This window comes from Sminthopsis crassicaudata, chromosome 3 (genome assembly GCF_048593235.1).
Source record: "Sminthopsis crassicaudata isolate SCR6 chromosome 3, ASM4859323v1, whole genome shotgun sequence".
In the NCBI taxonomy this organism is placed as follows: domain Eukaryota; kingdom Metazoa; phylum Chordata; class Mammalia; order Dasyuromorphia; family Dasyuridae; genus Sminthopsis; species Sminthopsis crassicaudata.
In genome coordinates this window covers 415,194,589-415,216,597 of record NC_133619.1, presented here as the reverse complement: position 1 = coordinate 415,216,597, position 22,009 = coordinate 415,194,589, and the positions used below count along the sequence as shown (strand labels likewise).

Here is a 22,009-nt window from a genome sequence, read left to right as displayed (position 1 = left end):
AAGTAAGAAGGATTAGATTATATGATCTCTAATGTCTCTTCCACTCTAGGTCTGTAATCTTGAGTAAGTTGGGACAATTTCTCAGTCAGTATCTCCTATTAAAAGCTACTAGATCAGAGATCTTATTTTACCTCTGCCTAGTTTTAATGACTTAGATTCATTGCTTCCCTGCACTAAAACCATGAGTAGCTCATTTACTGTCTATAGGATCAAGACTAGACTCACCACTTCCAGTTCTTCTTATCTAATTTTTTCTGCTGTTCCCCAAAAAGTACCCATTGCTCACTGTCCTCCAAAAATATCTTGTGACTTAATACCTCTCGTTCTTTGTTCATATAGCTTACCTCCTACTGCCTACCTTCTCCTCATTCCTTTTCAGTCATTCAGGGCTTCTCCATCCATAGAGTTCTGGTTAAGTCCCTTTCTCTTTGTGAAGTTTTTCTGATCCATTCTATCTGGCCTTTCATTAGCCAGTCACTCAGTAAGTCAGTTAAATAAGCATTTATTAAATGCTTACTAAATGACATCAGTGATTCCTTCCTTCTTTGAACTTAAAACTAATACCTAAAACTAATATGCTTTAAGGATTGCAAATACTTTAAAAATATTTATTTTAATACTCATATTGTTCTGTGAAGCAAACATTAATGAATTGCAGATGAGGAAATAAAGGCTTAGATAAGTGAAGCAATTGCCGGCATTCTCACAGTTATTTCACTGTCAAGGAGTGGGGGAATAGGAGTTGAATTAAGAATAGCATTCTTTCTCATATACCTAATGCTTAAAAACTTGAGAACATTTATAATCTATACCAGTCATTTCATAATTAGTCAATTGTGACCTTTAAAATTCTTGCATGACAGTACTATTCAATTGTTGTACTATCGTTTTACTTTAACGACTACTTTTAATGCATTCTAGTAATTTTGATCTTCCATCATTATCATTTTCTTTCACATAATTATTAACTGTTCCTAAGATTTATTCTTTTACCCACTCATTATTTAGGATTTCCTTGTTCTTATGGCATCTTCTAAGTGGGACCACAAAATTATATACATGTTTCTCAGGATGTATTATAAATAAATGTAAAAAGGCAGAAATAGTAAATATATTTTAATAAAGATAACAAAGCAACAGAGACCACAAGTCTTAGCTCTAGTTTCTTCAGAAATTTATTCAATTCTGTATTTTCCTTTTGTTTACCTTTCTGTTAGATTTATCGAAAAGTGAAAGAAGGATATTGAAGCCTTCTATTATTGTTATTGTTTATAACTTTTTCGTAGTTAATTCAGTTAATGTTTTCTTAATAAGTTTGGACACTAAGACATTTGTAGCATATAAGTTTATTACTGATACTGCTTTGTAGTTCTTTTGAAGATAATGTAGTTTCTTTGTTTATCCTTTTTAATTTTTGAATGTTTGTTTTTGCTTTGTCAGCATATCTGAAATTGATATTTTAGATTCACTGAATGCACAATGAAAATTTTTTTCCATTCCCTTAGTTTTATTTTGTGTCTTTCTAAAAAATACATATTTTTTTTGTTAGCAACAGATTATGCCATTTTGTTTTCTTATTTATCTGTCATTCTTTTTCATTTTATTAGATTGTTTAATCCATTCACATTAAAAGTTATGAGGATTAAACTTATATTCTTTTCTATTTATCTCTAATATTGTTTTTTAAAAATTAACATTTCTCTCCTTGTAGCTATAAACACAGTACTCTATTGCTTCAGTTTACCTTTGTTTATTCTTTTTTAAAGTAGTACTATTCCCATTGGTTGATTATTTTTTATTTGTCACACTTTTCCCTTTGGAGTTCTGCTTATTAATTTCTTTTCTTTTTTCTACTTTTATTGATTATTTAATTCTTTCCCTCTTCTCCTCCTTTTAGTTAGTTAAGTTCATTCCCCTTTTATCTCTTCCTCCTTTAACTAGTCTCATTTATTAGTGGGTGGTTTTTAAAAATTTTTTCTTTTCATTTTCATTTTTTGGTGTCCCTTTCCAGGGAGGATTTCTATTACTATTGTTATTATCTATCTTCTTTGTCTATTCTAGACCTTCATTCTCCAGTTCATGATTCTTATAAATTAATAAAAAGGCTATGCTCTTTATTCTCTGTGTTCCTCAAGGATCAAAATTTCTGGCATATCCATTCTGGGCTCTCTCCTCCAAGAAGTTTCTATTACTGATTTGTAGTTTGCTCTGTAGGTTCCCTACTTGCATTGTGCATCATTCCCAGAACAATTGTCAATTCCTTCAGGTGACATAAGGTACATTGTCCCATAGTAAGATTAAATCTCCACATCCCTGATTATTTAGGCCTCCACTGATCTATATCATTTTCCTGGTTACCTTCTTTCCCCATTTGCCTCAAAAATCTCCTCCCTAGATCCATATTTAATGTGCCATTTGAAACCAGAAGTTTTATTTTTCCCCTATCCCAAGGTAAGATGAATGATTCTTTCAAGCAACAAATCCCCCAGCACAAGGTCCCTAACTCACTTCATAGAATATCTCTTTTCAAAAAACAAATAATCTTTTAGTAGTGGAAGCCCTCTTCCACTACCAAATAAAATCTCCCTTCTTTCCCTTCCTTTTCACTTCTCTCTCAATTCACTGAAGGGTTTATCTCTTCTTGAGACATTATAGAGGTTTCTTTCCCTTCAATCCTATCACTTATTGGTCTAAACATATCACACCCTATTTTCTTCCTTCTCCGTTAGGTTCTTACTAAGTGCTAAGTCGGTACTTAACAATTATCTAGTTCCGGCCTTTAGGGGAGTTTTACCCCTGTGAACTCCTGGGGAGGAGTTGGTTGAAGTATTTCTTCCCAGAAGCCCTTGCGTTATACCAAGTCCATTCTCTGGGAGAATAAAAGAGGGCGGTACTCAAAAGATTGAGAAAGAGTCTCTACAAGAGGTCAGAGTTGGTGGCAGTTGAGACAGCAGATCTCCTCCCAAAGAGCAATCAGCAGTTTCTGGAGACAACAGAACATTACACTTCCTAATTCACTTCTCCTCTATTTTAAATGTAGTTCCCCCCAAATCATTCATTTACCTGTAGGGAGAGTGTCACCATGTTCTGTCCAAAATGTCCTATTCCATTGTTAACTTCATTTGACTTCTTCCTTTACCCCTGTTTTCTTAGAGAAAAAAAAGTGTTTTTTTTTTTTTTTTGTTTTGTTTTGTTTTGTTTTAACTGATTTCTCTGTAATCACTGTGCTGCTGTTGCTATCCTTGGCTGGTCCATTTTATTTACTTATCTTGCATTTCTGTTGCAAGAATTTCTGTTCAAGAAACAAATGATTGCTTCAGATCTGGTTTTCTTTAGAAAAATTTTCAAATTCTTTTTTATGATTTAAAGTTCATCATTTTCATTTATAATTATATTCAAATTTGCAGATTAGGTCACCCTGGGCTGCATCCTGAGCTCTAGTCCTCTTCAGAACACATTATTCCCTTCCCTCCTACATTTTCTTATGAGTATAGAATACTTGAATTTCCTTTCCTTTCTCTTGATGACTTGCATAACTAGTTTTTGATTTGAATAGTTAAATTTAACCACTAGGTATCTTGAGATTTGCAGCCTTTTTGCAGATTTTTCCCATTGGAAGTAATCTGTGAATTCTTTCAATAGAATTTCATTCAGAACTTCTGGGCAGTTCTTTTCTATTATTTACTTTCTTATAGTTTGAAGGTTTTTTTCCTGTTGTGTTTTTATGGGAGATATAATCCTAAACTTGACTCTGTACATCTTGTCTTCAATATGTTTTGCTTGCATAGTGAGCATATTTTCCTTTTTTCCCCTTCTCCTAGATTTCCTTCATTTTTGTGTATTTGCCTTCCCAATCAATTATTCCCTCATTTACTTTTTTGATGATTCTTGTCATCATAGATTCAAGTTTTTCTATTTTGCCAATTATTTTGTCTGTGCAATCTGACACACAGCATGGGTGGTGGTGCTATGGGGTTGATTTCTGTAGATTGGTCTCAGAGGCTATGGAAGGAGGTGAGGGTGGGTAAATAAGGGTGTGGATTTGAGTTCTACCTGTGAAAGACCTTAGTTTAAAAAGGCTAAGGTCTCCCACTGCATCTAGGGCCATGTCCTGTCATTGTAATCTATATCTTACTTCTGGACCCAGATGACTCCAGAGTAGAAAATGAAGCTGATGACTTTGCACAGCTCTCCCTCTCTTAAATACAATTCACTTGCAAGTCATGGCATCATCTCCCTGATGTTATGATTATCTTTAAGAACAAAGGACAAGGGGCAGCTAGGTGGTGCAGTGGATAGAGCACCAGCCCCGAATCCAGGAGGACCCCAGTTCAAATCTGGTCTCAGACACTTAACACTTCCTAGCTGTATGACCCTGGGCAAGTCACTTAATACCAGCCTCAGGAAAAAAAAAAAAAAAAAAAAAAAAAAAAAAAAAGAACAAACAATAACAACAACAACAAGAAGCTCATATACTCCTGAAGAGACCTTTTACAACCCAGAATGCTACCATATCATTGTTACAACCTGGAAACCTTATCTCCATGACCCTGGATGAAGGAAAAGGGTATCAGAGAATTAGGTTAGAGGTTTTTTTTTTTTTTTTTTTTTAATAAGCCTTGTATTGAGTTGTTGAATCAGCTAGTACAGTATCATGGCAGTTGATGGAGGAGGAGGTGCTGAGTGAGTTCAGAATAGAATCTAGTGGCTTCCTATAATCCTTACAAGCAAATAAAAGCCAGTATTTGACATTCATGTGTTTTTCTAAAACTTTCTTTCAGTTTCTCAGTGTCCTAGATCATGGAAACAGCTGAAGTCACTTTATTTTTGGCATATAATTGTTGTTTTGGACAGATTTGAGAGGTAATGAGAATTAAAATAAAACTCTAGTTCTCCATTTTGTTGCTCTGTTATACTAATTTTAACTTTTCATGTGTTTATGCTTTGTGTAGGTTCTACTGCTTTGCCTGCCCCATGCACTTATCTCTGCCTCTCCTCTTGGCCTGCCTAACCTTGGAGCCAGACTCAGTAAGCATTCTAGTAAAGTACATAATGACTTTGGCTTGGTTTGCTTCTGAGCTTTCAGAATGGGGGGATACTTCTCCCACTTCAGAACATAAACCCTATTCCCTGCCTTCTTTCAGTCGAACACATAGAGCCGTGGTGAGCCTTCCTCTGACCATAAATGACTAATGGGATAGTTGTTCTCAAAGAGGACCAATGACATCACAAGAGTGATGTCTTGACTCGAATGTGACTTGGATATGAGTGGGGCAGAGTTACACGTAGTGATCAGCCTCACATTCTTCGCCAGAATCATCCAAGTCTAGTGGTAAGACAATGGTCAAGATGACTGATGATGATCTAGGAGTTAGGCACCAGTACTCTGAAATGAAGTATGGTTTTCTGGTTCATTCAAGTTCTGGGAAGAACTGATAATTTAGCTGAGTCTGAGTCAGTAATTGAGTGTGTCTATAAAGGTGAATGAATATCAAGAGACAAAATTGACCCAAATTATGATCTTGGTGCTTCCAAAAGCTCACCAAGCTTTCATTTGTTGGATTAAAATCCAGAAATACTTCACATGCTCTGAAATGGGGAAAAAGGTTCCTTTATCACACATTCCCAGAGGTAAAATGACCCATTGCTTCCATTGCTTGCTTGAAATCTAGCTAAGCATGCTATTATTATTATCTTCTCAGATAAACTTTGCCAACTCTCTTAGGGGTGTTGTAGCTGTCATATCCTTTGCTGCTGATAAGGAAAGCCAACAGACCTGAAAGAAATTTCCTGGAGAAAATGAGACATATAAATCCATATCCCAATGAGATTATAAACAAAGAAGTTAGATTAAATCAAGAAGTGGTGTTTCTAGAGTGTTCAAATCCAAGGGGTTAAAAATCAGAAGTTGAAAGCTAGAGACCAAAGAAGCATGTGTATATAGGTGGTTTTTTTTGTTTTTTTGTTATTGTTATTTTAGTAAGGGATGTTTTATAATGAAAATCAGGAAGTATAGGAGCAAAGGTTTGAGCAAAAGGATTCTTTATCTGAAATAATCTGCTTATCCCTAGACTTTGCCCTAATGCTTCAGGGGTGTATTTTTCCCTTCCCAATTCAACAATCCTTCCTTGGCTTTCTCTCATTGTACTTCCTGGCCAGCCAAATAAAGCAGTGACTTCATAGTATGTCTTTGATGGTGCTATGTATACAATGAGGGAGCTGATTTCATTGATTGATAAACTAGGTCTATATAATGGATGCCCAAACTAGCTGAAAGATGAAAAAAAATCAATCAGCCCTTGCAAAATTTTTCTCCTATTTTTGGGGTTATAAAATAGAAGATATTATGTGAAAAATCATTTTGCTCAATTCACAATTTTGTTTTGTTTTGGAAGGAACTGATGAAAACTTTTAGTATTAAATACAAGTAGTGTCCCAGAACTCAAGTAAAAGCTACATGGAAAGCAAAATAAAGTCTTCCATTCCTCTAATCTGGAATCTGCTGGATTTGTTTACTTAAGATTCTCTGAAGATATCTTACACTGTAGCAGAGACACAATCTTGTGAAATGGCTATATTTTATTTATTTTTCCAATACTGTGTTGAAGCATGACCAACTCTCGACCTGAATTTAAAAGCAAAATCCAACCCAACCCAATATAGCTTCCTCATCATATCTTCCTATTCCAGCCTAGCTGGACTGATATCTCTTCTCATTTTCTCAGCCAAAATACTTGGGAAATGTTACATGTAGCTCCCAGTCCCACTGCAGCTGAACTAGATTAAAATGTAATTGGGAAATATTTAACAAGACAAATTAAAATACAATAGAACATAGAGAATGCTATTAAATGGTTTTCCAAATCAATTTGTAGCCCACAAGAGTGTCCATTTCTCTTTGAATTTAATACCACTAGTTTACATTGTATATCCCTTTCTTCTTCTTTTCTTTCCTGCAAACCAATGACAATCTAGCTATCAACTTAATTATGCAATTAAAATTTTGCTTCAAATTACAAATCATCTCCTAATTTCCAAAACCAATAGTTTTTTTTTTTCTTTCTCAATTCTTATGTCTCTCAAAAGGCAGCTATGGACATAGGGTAGTGGGCCTGGAATTAGTAAAGACTTGTCTTTGGAGTTTAAATCTGACCTCAGAAATTTTTTAGTAGTGTGACCCTGGGTAATCACTTTAACTCTGTTTGCATCAGTTTCTTCATCTATAAAATGGACTGAAGAAGAAAATAGCAAACAACTCCAGTATCTTTTTGAAGAAATCCCCAAATGGGATCATAAAGAGAGGCTTTAGTTTTCTTTCTATTTCTAATGGGAACTTAAGTCTTTTAAAATGCTTGTAGATTGATTGACACCATGGAAAATACTAAATAACAACAAACAACCTGCTTCTTATTCTTGGAATTCGATACTGTTGACTCCTAGATACTTTTTTTTTTTTTCATGGCAGTTTTCATGGCAGTGCTTCTATTTGTTTGACTAGTCTTTCTCAGATTTTTTTTTGCTGTATCATCATCTATGTCACTCCTAATTGCAGGTGTGTTTCAAGGCTCTTTCTTGGGCCTCTTTTCTCTCTCATTTCTCATTTGGTGACCTCATCAGCTCTCGTGTGTTTAATTACCATTTCTATGCAGGTGTCTTCCAGATCTAGATACCTGCCTCTCCTGAGCATTCTCTCTTCCCAGAGAGTGTCCTACAAGAAATCTCAAACTCAACATCTAAAACAGAACTCATAATCTTTTTTTTCTTCACTCCCTCTTCCCCTCCCCAATCTTCCAAATTTTCCTTATTTCTGTCAAGAGCTCTACCATTCTTCTACTTGTCTAGATTTACCATCCCAAACCCAAAATCTTGGAGCTGCTAGGTGATGATATAGAATCAGTCCTAGAATCATGAAGACCTGAATTCAAAAACTTAACCTTATTTACCTCAGTGTCCTTATCTGTAAAATGAGTTAGAGAAGAAAATGGCAAATCACTCCAGTGTCTTTAACAAGAAAATTTCAAATAGGCTCATGTAGAGTTGGACATGATTAAAAACAACTATATGAAAACTCAAAAAATTACTCTCATTTCTCTTATCTATTTAATCAATCACCAATTCTTGTTATTTCTTTCTTTCCAACAACTTTTGCATAATTTCCTTCCTTCTCAATAGCTACCACATAAATATAGGTCTTTTACATGGTCTTTTGCAATAAACACCTAATTTTTCTTTTTTTCATAAGCCTCTCTCTATTCTATCCTCCACATAGATGTTTTTTATTAAAGTACAGGTTTGATCATATCACCCTTATTCAGTAAACCCTAGTGGTTTCCTATTGCCCTTCAGAATAAATTGGATTCTAAAGTCCTTCACATCCTGGGCTTATCCTGCGTTTCCACCCTTATTTCCTATTGATCTCCTGCACTGATTTTATGGTCTAGTGTGCTGATTTTCTTTCTTACACACACACACACACACACACACACACACACACACACACACACATACTCCTCTATCCACTCTCTTTCTCTAATCCATTCATACCAGATGTCCCCCATACCTGATATGCTCCCATTTCTCCCCTGTTTCTTGGAATTCCTAGTTTACATCAAACTCAGCTCAAGCAAGACTTTTTGCTTGAGATCTTTTTGAGTTCTAGTCTTTTCCCTCTTCCTAGTTTTTGTTTCTTCTTCTTCAAGGTTACTTTATATTTTCTCTCTGTCTTGTGTTTATATATATTCATGTTGTCTCTCCTAATAAGAATGTGTGGTTATTGAAGGTAGGGACTGTTTTAGCTTTCTTTCTATTTCCAGAGGGAACTTAGTCTTTTAAAATGCTTGTAGATTGATTGATAGGTTGCCAGCTTAGTTGAAAAAACTAGTTTTGTATCCATTTATTTATCAGATACATTATTGAAGTTCTAAAAACAAATTCCAGGTTTTAGCCTGAACAAAAAACCATAATATGTATTTTAAGTGAAAAAAAAAAAAATAAGTTTCAGGTCCCAAGTCACCAAATCTTACTAAACCCAGTTCCCAAACTTTGAGGTTTTCTCTTTGTTAAAGCTGAAATACTGAAGACCAAGATTTCAGTGCATGGTCAAACTCAGCTTATCCTTGAAATCATTCAAAATAGATTTAATCCTTTTATTCCAAGGTAAATAGCTTGTTCTTTTGTTTAGCCCACTCATTTATTTCTTTGTTTACTTATTCATTTATTTATTTTTCTATCTAGTTGCTAAAGGCATCAGAACCTGAAATGTTGGATTCAAGGAGACAAAAAATCAAACAAGGCTGATAATTATTTTAAGGTTCCCAAATTGTTGCTTCCTGTGAAAATCTCTAAGAATATCTTTAGTTTCCAGAGAATATGGAAGGCTTAATTTTTTTTAAAAAAATTTCTGATCACCGCCTCCCTCAATCCCTTTTTAAAACCTTTTTAAAACTCCCCTTTTAAAACCCCACTCTTCTTTCTTATCCTTTTCCCCTTTTACTTCTGTTCTCCCTTTTATTACCTCACTTTTCTTTCCTCTATCTTTTTCTACTTCCTTATAGGATGAGGCAAGTTTGTATATTAAATTAAATATGTCTAATATTCTCTCTTTGGGTCAAATTAGATGAGATTAAGGTTACACAATGCTTATCCCCCTTCCCTTCTTTTATTCAACTATAATAGATCTTTTTTGCTTCTACATGAAGATGTTATTTATCCCATTTTACTTCCTTTCTCTCTTCTTCTAGTACAATCCCTTTTCTACCCATAGCTTCTCTTTAATATCATCATAAAAAAGTCAAATGATACTTATATCTTCTAAGTATAATTTTTTTTTTTTCCCCCTGAGGCTGGGGTTAAGTAACTTGCCCAGGGTCACACAGCTAGGAAGTGTTAAGTGTCTGAGACCAGATTTGAACTCGGGTCTTCCTGAATTCAGGGGTGGTGCTCTATCCACTGTGCCACCTAGCTTCCCCCCTAAGTAAAATTCTAACAAAGATACAGTTTTCAAGAGTTAAACATATAGTTAAACACTATAGAGATGTAAACATTTAACCTTTAAAAAAGTTTTTCTTCCCTTTTTACCTTTTTATGCTTCTTTTGAATTTTGTATTTGAAGATCAACTTCTCTGTTCAGCTGGTTGTGCCACAGTTCCCTTTTATTGTCCTGCCTCAATTTCCATAATTGTCATGCCTCAGTTTCCCTAAATTGTTCTGACTCAGTTTCCCTTAATTGTTATGCCTCAATCCCCTTAGTTGCAACCCCACCTCCTATTCATTAGGAATGATATAACTCAGGGCTAGTTACTTTAAAGATATAAATTGTAAATGTGTAAACTCAAGATAAGGGGGAGTTCAAACTTCCTGGCTCCTAACTCCTTCAAAAGTAATCAAGAATGTATGGTTCTATGCCCCACACTGTCAGAACTGGACTGATATTCCCTGCCTGGAGATTCCCACTCACCAGAGTTTGGACTCTACCTCCTGCCTTGTTTAGCTATCTGAGCTAAGAGCATTAAATATCTCATTGAGAACTCATTAACTTCTAGATGCTTTGGACATCAGCCCTGGGAGCATCATGCCCTCAGCACAGTCTCTCTCAGAAATCCAAATAAAATATTAAAAAATTTTTAATCTCTATCTTGCCTCAGTTTCTCTGGCATTATAAGCTCTGGTCTTTTCATCAAAATTAAATGAAAATCCCTTATTTCATTGACTATCCATCCTTTACCCTGAAAGGTAATGCTAAATTTTGCTGAATAATTAATTCTTAGCTGCAGTCCAAGTTTCTTTGCCCTCTGGAATACCATATTCTAGATTCTTTGATCCTTAAAGTAGAAGCTGCTAAGTCCTGGATAATTCTGATTGTGACTTCTTGATATTTGAATTGTTTCTTTTTGCTTATTTGCAGTATTTTCTCCTCATCTGAGAATTCTGGAATTTAGCTATAATATTCTTTGGAGGTTTCATTTTTAGATCTCTTTCAGGAGGTGATTGATGAATTCTTTCAATGGCTATTTTACCCTCTGGTTCTGTTTCTCTCAGGGCAGTTTTCCTTGATGATTTCTTGAAAGATGTTGTCTGGGTTCTTTTTTTTTTTAATTATAGTTTTCAGGTAACCCTATAATTCTTAGATTGTCTCTCCTGGATCTATTTTCAAGTAAGTTGTTTTTCCAATGAGGTATTTTACATTTTCTTCTATTTTTTCACTTTTTTTTTGTTTTGCTTGACTGATTTTTGATGTCTCATTGAGTCATTTGCTTCTATTTGTTCATTTCTAATTTTTAGTGAATTATTTTTTTCAGTTAGTTTTTTTTAATATCCTTTTGTCTTTGGCCAATTGAACTTTTAAATGAGTTGTTTTGTTCATTGGATGTTTTTTCCATTTCAAAAATTTTGTTTTTCAAGGAGTTGTTTTCTTTTTTCATTTCACCGAAAGTATTCTTTTTTTCCCCCCATAGCAATTAAGTGACTTGCCCAGGGTCACACAGCTAGGAATTATTAAATGAGTGAGGTCAGATTTGAACTCAGGTCTCCCTGATTTTAGGGTTGGTACTCTATTCACTGGACCATCTCATTGCCCCCAAACTATTCTTTAAGGAGTGATTTTCTTCACACAATTTCTGTGTTTTCTTTTCTAGAGATCTCATTTCTTTTCCCAATTTCTCTTTTAAAATCCTTTTTGAATTCTTCCAAGAGAGCCTTGTGAGATTTATATCATTCTTTGAGGCTTCATTTGGAGATGTTTTACCTTTAGTGTCCTCAGGGCATGAGGTCTATTCTTCCCTGTGTTTATAAAAGCTATCTTTTTGCGCTTTTTTTTGCTCATTTTTAAAGGTTGAGATCTGCTCTTAGGGTAAAGGGGAGATTGTCCCAAGCTTCCTTTACAGATGACAGCATCTTTATGCTGCCCTGGGACCAGTGCTGTTGCCTTCCATCCTGTGCTGGGAGGGCCAAGTCTCTCTTTATGCTGGGGATTAGGGACTCACTATTTGTGCTCTGTAGTTGTATTGAAGGTCTCATAGCTAATCTGCTGATGCATTGGCTTCTGAACCAGGTCAGAGTAGCAAATGCTGCTGTATTTTAATTAGGATCCTCCTACTAGATTCTCCCAGCATACATAACCCTCTCCATCCTGAGTCTCCTGGCACTGCACTGCACCACACCTATGCTAGGCTGGAACCTCCCTCCCTTCCCCCTCCCCCTTTGCCCACTGCCCAATTGAGATAAACCTTTCCTGAACTTCTTCCAAAATATCTTCTGCTGGAAATTTGTTATACTCCAAATATTTATGGGTTCTGTCACTCCAAAGCCCATGAAGAGACTTGAACTGGTATTGATCTGAGCGAAGCCAGGAAGAGCTCAGACCTTATACCTGTCTACTCTCTGCCATCTTGGCTCCACCCCCAGGCTTATTTTTTTGAAAGGAATTTTTATTGGGAATATAAAAATGTAATCACTCTCTTTCAATTGATAAGGGACATTCTAGTTGATTGACTTGGCATTGGCTTAATGATTTAGGTGTGCTTCAGATACATTTTTAAAAGCATTTTCCTAGCACATGATTATGAAGATATGTTGGTAGAGTAGTCAGAGCAGTTAACCTGAAGTCAGAAAGGCCTGCTTTTTGAAATCTTCTTTTTGATACTTTTTAGTATATGATGCTGGAAAAGTCACTTAACCTCTTAACAATTTCTTCAACTGTAAAACAGGGATGATAATAATCCAGGGTTATTGTGGGTATAAAAATGAGATATTAAAAAGGATATCCCTAAATTTAAAGTTTTGCAAAAAGCCTATTCCAGTCCTCCTTAATCTTAAAGTATTACCTCTGACATTACCCCAATTTATCCTGTATCCATCTTGTTTGTACTTATCTGTCTCCATTGTTAGACTGTGAGCTTCCTGAGAGCAAGAATTGCTTTTTCTTTTCTTTGTATCCCCAGTGCTTAGCAAAGTTCTTGATACCTAGGAGTTATATTGATCAATTGAAACATTATATAAAAATAACTGCCACCACCATCACCAATAGTACTACTAGTACCATTACTATTATCACTATTACTCCTCCTCCTTACCCTGCCCTTCCTCCTCCTATTATTATTATTTCTTTATGGATAATAAGAGATGAGTATTTCCTGCCATGAAAAATTATGAATGAATTTACAGAGGAATGCACTTTAATAATAAATTGTTTCCAGTAGTGAGGGAAAAAGCAAATTTTGGTTCTTGTCAATGACATTGTGCTTATATGAGCTGAAAGAAACCTTTTAAAGCAAATATATGCTGTCTCTCACTAAAAATAGAACTTTTTTTCTCCAAAGAATAAACCTAGAAATGTCTGTGGTTGTATTAAAGATTTCACATTTTTCCTACAAAGTAATACAATTTCAAGAAAGCACATTCTGACAACTTTTAGAGATTGGTGTAGGATTATTCAGTACCTGCAGGTGAGGTGCTATTTAAAGAAACTGTTTCAGATGTCAACAGCTGAGAAACAAAATCACAATACCAATTACCTGTGGAGTGTCAGGATCTGATAGAGCCAAGGGGAAAAAGGGCTATACTATTTACTACTTATAAACATCTATTTGTTTGAACATCTATGAGTGAAACCAAAGGCATGAGATATGATAATGATAGATTTGGGAAGTCATTGTACTAAAATAAAATGACTGGTGGTCTTGCACACCAACATACAGAGTTAGAGTTACAGAATCACAAAAATTTTGAGTTGAAAGCTCTGTGCTAAGCACTGTGCTAAACGCTTTACAAATATTATCTCATTTGATTCTCATGGGAGGTAGATGGTATTATTATTTCTTTTTTTTACATTTGAGTGAACTGTTTAAGTGACTGGCTGTGGGTCACGCAGATAGTAAGTGTCTGAGGGCAGGATATAAAAGCAGATCTTCCTGTTTCCTGGCCCAATGTTGTACCCACTAGACATTTAGCTACTAGTGGTTATTGGCCTTCTAGTTCACACTCTTTTTTTCCCTCACCTCCTCCCCCATTTTAACAAATTAAAAACCTGAAGCCAAGAGAGTTATTTCTTTTCATTGTAAAAATGGATCTTAAACATTTTTGTTTTCAGAAGCAATGAGTTTGAATCCAGCCTCAGATACTTTATACTTTTAAAACTTGAGAATTCCAAAGAAATTTTACTTATATGAGTTATTGCTATGAATACTTATTGTGTTAGAAATTTAAATTGATAAAACATTTTAAAACATTTATCAATTTATTAAAATAACAATAAAAAACCCAATGTTAACAGAAATAACATATTTTTAAATAAAAATAATTATATATTCCAAAGCAAAAAAACAAACAAACAAAAAAAAAACCAGTGATTAGTGGCACTATTTTACATATTTTTACAAATCTCTTCAATGTTTGGCTTAATAGAAGACAGCTGGATTTCCATATCTGCTTCTGTATTCAATGTGCTTGCAATATGTTGTTTTGGTTAAAGCATATGAAGAAAATTTGGCTTTTCATAGACATATAGTTGGAAAAGGGAGGAGGATTTTAATAAGTAAATACCATTTTAGTATGATTATGAAAGTGCTTTTTATCTCAAGGACCTCTCTAAAGGGTCTTGAAGATCTTCAGAAGTCTATGGACCACAATCTGAAAACCATATTTTCATTGGTTATTCAACCTTTGTTTGTAGGCCTATCATGAAACTGAGCCTTCAACCTTTGAAATATTGGACCATTGTATATAATACTAAACCACTCTTTCTTAAAATGTAGAATGAGAGTTCCTCAGAACTGGAAGTAACTTCAAAGATCATTTAAAACAATCTTCATTGGAAGAATGATTACTGTCCACAACCTCAACTATAGTGGAAGATGGATCCAAGAGCTCCAAAGACCTTTGTTATTCAGCAAATTGGAGCAGAGTTGACTGGAAAGTACTCATTTCTTTCTTTTTTGGCTATCCTCTTTCCCTTCCACATTCATATCATCATACTGCTCAAACCCTTCCTATGGCAGAGAATTGAAACAGCAAACCAGCTCAAAGTGATATCTTTCCCCAAGTCTTTTTTATTTTGAAAGAGGATATTGGGAGAAGAAAATATTTAACTTAGAGGAATAAAACTTTTGATAGAATTATAGACACCAACTAATTAGATAAAATAAGTAATTAGGGAGGATGATTTAAGAGAGGTCTGAAGAGACTTACGTGAACTGATATTCCCTTCAGATCAGACCATAGCCCATGGCTCCTTCCTGCAACTATGAATCCTATTGTACAGAATGCTTTTTCTTTTAAATTTTATTTTTAAACCTCAGTATTCCTTCCAAGGTGCAGATATGAAGAATAGTTTTATAAGAAGTTCCCAGCAATCCCCCAAACACTCTAATGAAAGAGAAAATCATTTTCCCTTTTCTCCTCTAGAGCTCAGACTCTCCATGAAATCCTGTACTTTATTTCCGTCCTAATTAACCACTGCTTTTTTTTTTTCTATTATAGCTATTGATTATTGTATCATGAGTGTCTAACTTGTTCTACTGATCCATTGCTCTATTTCTTAGCCAGTACCAAATGGTTTTGATGATCACTGTTATATAATAAGAGTTTAGATCTGGTACTGCTAGGCTAAAATCCTTTTTATTTATTTTTTCATTAATTCCTTAATATACATGCCCTTTTGTTCTTCCAAATAAATATTATTTTTTTTTCTAGCTCTATAAAATAATTTTTTGGCAGTTTGGTATGGGACTGAACAAGTAGACCAATTTAGATAGAATTGTTATTTTTATTATATTAGTTTGGCCTACCCATGAACAAATGTTATTTTTCCAGTTGTTTAGATCTAACTTTATTTTCATGAGAACTCTTTTGTAATTGTGTTCATAATTCCTGGATTTGTTTTGCCAGGGACTTGCCCAAATATTTTATTTTATCTACAGTTATTTTAAATGGAATTTATCTTTCTATCTCTTACTGCTGGGTTTTGTTAGTAAAATATAGAAATGCTGATGATTTGTGTGGGTTTATTTTATGTCCTGCAACTTTACTAAAGCTGTTAATTGTTTCAATGGGTTTTTGGATAATTTTCTTGGATTTTCTAAGTATATAATCATCTGCAAAGAGTGATAATTTTATCTCCTTTCATTTCTTTTTCTTTTCTTATTGCTAAAACCAACATTTCTAGTGCAATATTAAATAATAGGGGTTTTCCTTCTTTCACCCCTGATTTTATTGGGAATGCATCCAGCTTTTCTCCACTACAAATAATGCTTGTTTTTACATATATGCTATTTATATTTTAAGAAAAACTTCATTTGTCCCTATGCTCCCTAATGTTTTTAATCAGAATGGGTGCTATATTTTGTCAAAAGTTTTTTCTGCATCTATTGAAATTATCATATGTTTTCTCTTGGTTTTGCTATTAATATGGTCAATTATGGCAGTATTTTTCCTGATAAGGAAAAAGCTCTGCATTCCTGGTATAAATTCCACTTGATCATACTGTATTTTCCTGCTGATAAGTTATGGTAATCTCTTTGCTAATATTTTAACATTTTTGCATCAATATTCATTAAGGAAACTGGTCTATAATTTTCTTTCTCTGTTTTGGCTCTTCTTGGTGTAGGTATCAGTATCATATTTGTGTCATAGAAGGAATTTGGCAGTATGCCTTCTTTACCTATTTTTCCAAATAGTTTACATAGCATTGGGAACAATTGCTCTTTAAATGTTTGGTAGAATACACTTGTAAATCCATCTCCCCTTGATATTTTTTCTTAGGGAGCTCATTGATAGCTTGTTCAATTTCTTCTTCTAAAATGGGACTATTTAAGTAATTTATTTTCCCTGCTATTAATCTGGCCACTTTATATTTTTGTAAGTATTCATTCATTTCAATTAAGTTATCCACCTTCCTGGCATACAGTTAGACAAAAATGGCATACAGTTAGGCAAAATAATTTCTAATTATTGCTTTAATTCCTTTTTCATTGGTGGCAAGTTCACCCTTTTCATCTTAAATATATGCTCCTGATTATTCTAAGGAATAATCCATTTATTCCTATACTCTCAAGATTTTTTAGTAGGAATGGATGTTGGATTTTGTCAAATGCTTTTTCTGCATCTATTGAGATGATCATATGGTTTTTATTAATTTGATTATTAATATGGTCAATTATACTAATAGTTTTCCTAATATTAAACCAGCCCTGCATTCCTGGTATGAATCCTACTTGATCATAGTGTATTATCCTGGGGATGATTTTCTGAAGTCTTTTTGCTAATATCTTATTTAAGATTTTAGCATCAATATTCATTAAGGAAATTGGTCTATAATTTACTTTCTCAGTTTTCGATCGACCTGGTTTAGGTATCAGTACCATGTCTGTGTCATAAAAGGAGTTTGGTAGGACTCCTTCATTCCCTATTTTTTCAAATAGTTTATATAGCATTGGGGCTAATTGTTCTTTAAATGTTTGGTAGAATTCACATGTAAATCCATCTGGTCCAGGGGATTTTTTCCTGGGGAGTTGATTAATAGCTTGTTCTATTTCTTTTTCTGAAATGGGACTATTTAAGCAATTTATTTCCTCCTCTGTTAATCTAGGAAGCCTATATTTTTGGAGGAAGTCATCCATTTCACTTAAGTTATCAAATTTATTGGCATAAAGTTGGGCAAAGTAACTCATTATTTCTCTAATTTCCTCTTCATTGGTGGAAAGATCCCCCTTTTCATTTGTAAGACTAACAATTTGATTTTCCTCTTTCTTTTTTCTGATCAGATTTACCAAAGGTTTATCTATTTTATTGGCTTTTTCATAAAACCAACTCTTGGTTTTATTTATTAATTCAATAGTTTTTTTACTTTCAATATTATTGATTTCTCCTTTTAATTTTTGTATTTCAAGTTTAATTTTTGGTTGGGGGAGATTATTTAATTTCCTATTATTTTTAGTCTATCCTTCCCTGCACCTTTATTGAATATAATTTTTATTGCATGATGGTCTGAAAAGGAAGCATTTACTATTTCTTTCTTTCTGCATTCAATTGCGTGGTTTTTATGCCCTAATACAGTCATTTTTTGTGTGTGTAAATGCCATGTACTGATAAGGAAAAGATGTATTCTTTTCTATCCCTATTTAATTTTCTCCAGAGATATATCATATCTAAGTTTTCTTGGATTCTATTAATTTCTCTAGTTTTTTTTCTTGTTTATTTTGTGACTAGATTTGTCTAATTCTGAGAGAGTAAGGTTGAGGTTTCCCATTAATATAGTTTTGTTGTCTATTTCTTGCTATAACTGGCTTAGTATTTTTTTTTTCCTAAGAATTTAGATACTTTACCACTTGGTACATATACATTTAGTATAAATACTACTTCATTGTTTGTGGTTCCCTTTAAAAACATGTAGTTTTCTTCCTTATCTCTTTTAATTAGATCTATTTTTACTTTTGCTTTATCTGAGATCAAAATTGCTATCCCTGTCTTTTTTGCTTCAGCTGAAGCATAATAAATTCTGCTCTAACCTTTTATTCCTACTCTGTATGTATCTCTCTGTTTCAAATGTGTTTCTTGTAAAGAACATATTGTAAGATTCTGTTTTTTGATCCATTCTGCTACTCACTTTTGTTTTATGAGAGTTCATCCCATTCATATTCACAGTTATGATTACCAGTTCTGTATTTCCCTCCTTCCTATTTTCTCCCCTATATATACTTTTTTTCTCTCTTTCCATCCTGTCCTTCATTAGTAGTATTTTTTTTTCTAACTCACTCTGTCCTCCACTTGCCCTCTCTTCTGTCATGCCTTCTTCCTTCTCTTACCCCTTTCTCCTAGTGTTTCTGCCTTCCATTTTATCTAGACCTTCCCTTTTCTTTCCTCTTTCTCATCCTTCTTCTTTGTAGGGTAAGATAAATTTTTATTATTAATTGAGTGATTAAGTTATTCATTCTTTGAAATGCAAATTAAGACAACTCTAAGATACCACTACATACCTGTCAGATTGGCTTAGATGACAGGAAAAAAATAATGCTGAATGTTGGAGGGGATGTGGGAAAATTGGGACACTGATGCATTGTTGGTGGAGTTGTGAAGAAATCCGACCATTCTGGAGAGCAATCTGGAATTATGCCCAAAACTTTATCAAATTGTGCATACCCTTTGATCCAGCAGTGCTAATATTGGGCTTATATCCCAAAGAAATACTAAAAAAGGGAAAGAGACCTGTATGTGCCAAAATGTTTGTGGCAGCCCTTTTTGTAGTAGCTAGAAACTGGAAAATTAATGGATGCCCATCAATTGGAGAATGGTTGGGTAAATTGTGTTATATGAATGTTATGGAATATTATTATTCTGTAAGAAATGACCAGCAAGATGAATACAGAGAGGCTTGGAGAGACTTACATGAATTGATGCTAAGTGAAATGAGCAGAACCAGGAGATCATTATACACTTCAACAACAATACTGCATGAGGATGTATTCTGATGGAAATGGACATCTTCAACAAAGAGAAGATCTAATTCAGTTCCAGTTGATCAATGATGGACAGAATCAGCTACATCCAGAGAAGGAACACTAGGAAATGAGTGTAAACTGTTTACATTTTGTTTTTCTTCCCAGGATATTTTTACCTTCTGAATCCAATTCTTCCTGTGCAACAAGAAATTCAGTTCTGCACACACATATATTGTATCTAGGAATATTATAACATAGCTAACATGTATAATTCTGCCTACAATAGGGAAGGGGTGGAGGGAAGGAAGGGAAAAATTGGAACAGAAGTGAGTGCAAGGGATAATGTTGTAAAAAATTACCCATGCATAAGTACTGTCAAAAAAGTTATAATTAAAAAAAAGTTATTTACTCTTTGAGCCAAAAACTGATGAGATCATACTTCAGAAATGCTCATCCCCTCCCTTCTTTCCTTCTACTGTAATAAGTCTTTTGTGCCTCTTCATGTGATCTAATTTTCCCCATTATACTTCCCTTTTCCTCTTCTTCTAGTACAATCCTTCTTCCACCCCTCAATATCATTTTCTTTGATATTATCACATCAAAGTCCATTAACAACTGTACTCTCCATCTTTATTTGCTCCTTCGAACTGCTTTGATAAGAGATACAATTCTCAAGAGTTACAGATATCATTTTTCCATCTGGGGATGTAAACAGTATAACTTTTAAATAATAATAAAAACTATTTATATATTTTCCCCTTCTGTTTACCTTTCTGTCCTGTGTTTGAAGATCAAACTTTCTGTTTAGTTTATTTTTTTCAGTAGAAATGATTGAAAGTCTTACTTCATTGAACATCCCTTTCCTTCCCTGAAAGATGATGCTGATTCTCACTGGGTAATCAATTCTTAGTAGTAATCCCAGGTGCTTTGCCTTCTGGAATATGGTATTCAAGGCCTTCTGATTCTTTATTGTAGATGCTGCCAGATACTGGGAAATTCTGACTGTTGGCTCCTTAATACTTGAATTGTTTTGTCTGGCAGCTTGCAGTATTTTTTCCTTCAGAGTATAGTTTTGGAATTTTGTAATAATGTTCCTTGAGGTTTTCCTTGTGGGATCTTTTTCTAGAGTATTTGATGAACTCTTTTATGACTACTTCCCTCTCTGGCTCTAATATCCTGGGACAGTTTCCCTTGGTGATATCTTGAAGAATGCTGTGTAGGGTCTCTCTCTCTCTCTCTTTTTTTTTTTTTTTTTTTTGGTCATGGCCTTTCAGGTAGATCTTTAATTTGCCTCTACTGGCAAATTTTCCAGGATTGTTTTTTTTTCCAGATTGGTTGTTTTCCTATGAGGTATTTTACATTACCCCCCTCCATTCTTTTCATTTTTGTTTTAGCTTGTTTGACTGATTTTTGATGTCTAATAGAATCGTTAACTTCCATTTGGCCTGTTCTGGTTTTTAATATGTTATTTTCTTCAATTAGCTTTTATATCTCCTTTTCTATTTAATTAATTCACCTTTCCAAGGTGTTTTTTCCTTCAATGGATTTTATTTTATTTTTTGCATTTGGCCAATTGTATTTTTTAAGGACTTGCCTTCCTTTTACAAGCTGTTGACTCTCTTTTGAATACCTCTTGTTTCTTTTCTCATTTTTCTTCTGTTTCTCTCAATTGCCCTTTAAAATCTTTTATGAGCACTTCCAAGAAGCTTTTTTAGGTTTGAGATTAATTCATATCACTCTTTGAGATTTCTTCTGTGAACATTTATCCTCATCTGAGTTGGTGTTTTGGATTTTTCTGTCACCATAGTAGCTTTCTATGGTCAAGATTATTTTCTGACCCTTGTTCATTTTCTTTCTCTTTTAGTATTTCTCTTTTGTGACTTTTGTGGTTGATCTCTGCTCCTAAGTTAAAAGGGGTATGTTCCCAAAGCTTCCTTGTAGCCCTGAGCCTTAGCTTTGAGTACAGGGGCCACTTGTGTTTGCAGGGGGTAGCTTTGCCTCCTCATTTCAGAAAACAGCCTGGTTTTCTAGAATTTGTCTTCTGAGCTGGAACTGGAGGCTGCTCCACTGCTCTGCTTAGCCAGGATCAAGGGTCTCAGTTTCTGATCTGTTGTGATTAAAAGTTTCTTAGTAGTTTTCCCAAAGTCTGTCTGAGCTGGGCTGAATACTCATTTCACCCAGTGAGACTGACTTTTTTGAAGTTTTTCCAATCTATCTTGAGCTGAAGAGTGGTTTTATTCCACCAGACTTTGTACAGAGACTTGATTTCATGTAGTTTTCGAAGGAAACAGGAAGAGCTTGAGCAGCTTCCTGGCTTTACTCTGCCATCTTGGTTTGGCCCTTAGTTTCCCATTTGTAAAATAGGGATTATAATAGCACCTATATTTCAGGGTTGTTATGAGGATAAAATGAGGTAACATTTGCAAAACACTTTAAATATGTTAAAGTGCTATATAAATGTTAGCTGATATGCCTATTATTATTCATCTGTATGATGTATTTAATGCTATGGATTAGTACAATGACAATACATGATAGCAATTAAAAATAGAAATACAACAGATATGCCAGAGACAATA

General features: G+C 34.3%; 1 long non-coding RNA gene across 1 annotated transcript in view; it reads left to right on the top strand.

Moving 5' to 3' along the window:
- Positions 1-4,951: 4,951 nt before the first annotated feature.
- The window catches only part of LOC141562749 (uncharacterized), a 52,426-nt gene continuing 35,368 nt past the window's right edge, over positions 4,952-22,009 (top strand). The window contains exon 1 of the long non-coding RNA XR_012488238.1: positions 4,952-5,028. This is a non-coding gene — a long non-coding RNA (uncharacterized LOC141562749). The remainder of the gene's footprint in view (positions 5,029-22,009) is intronic.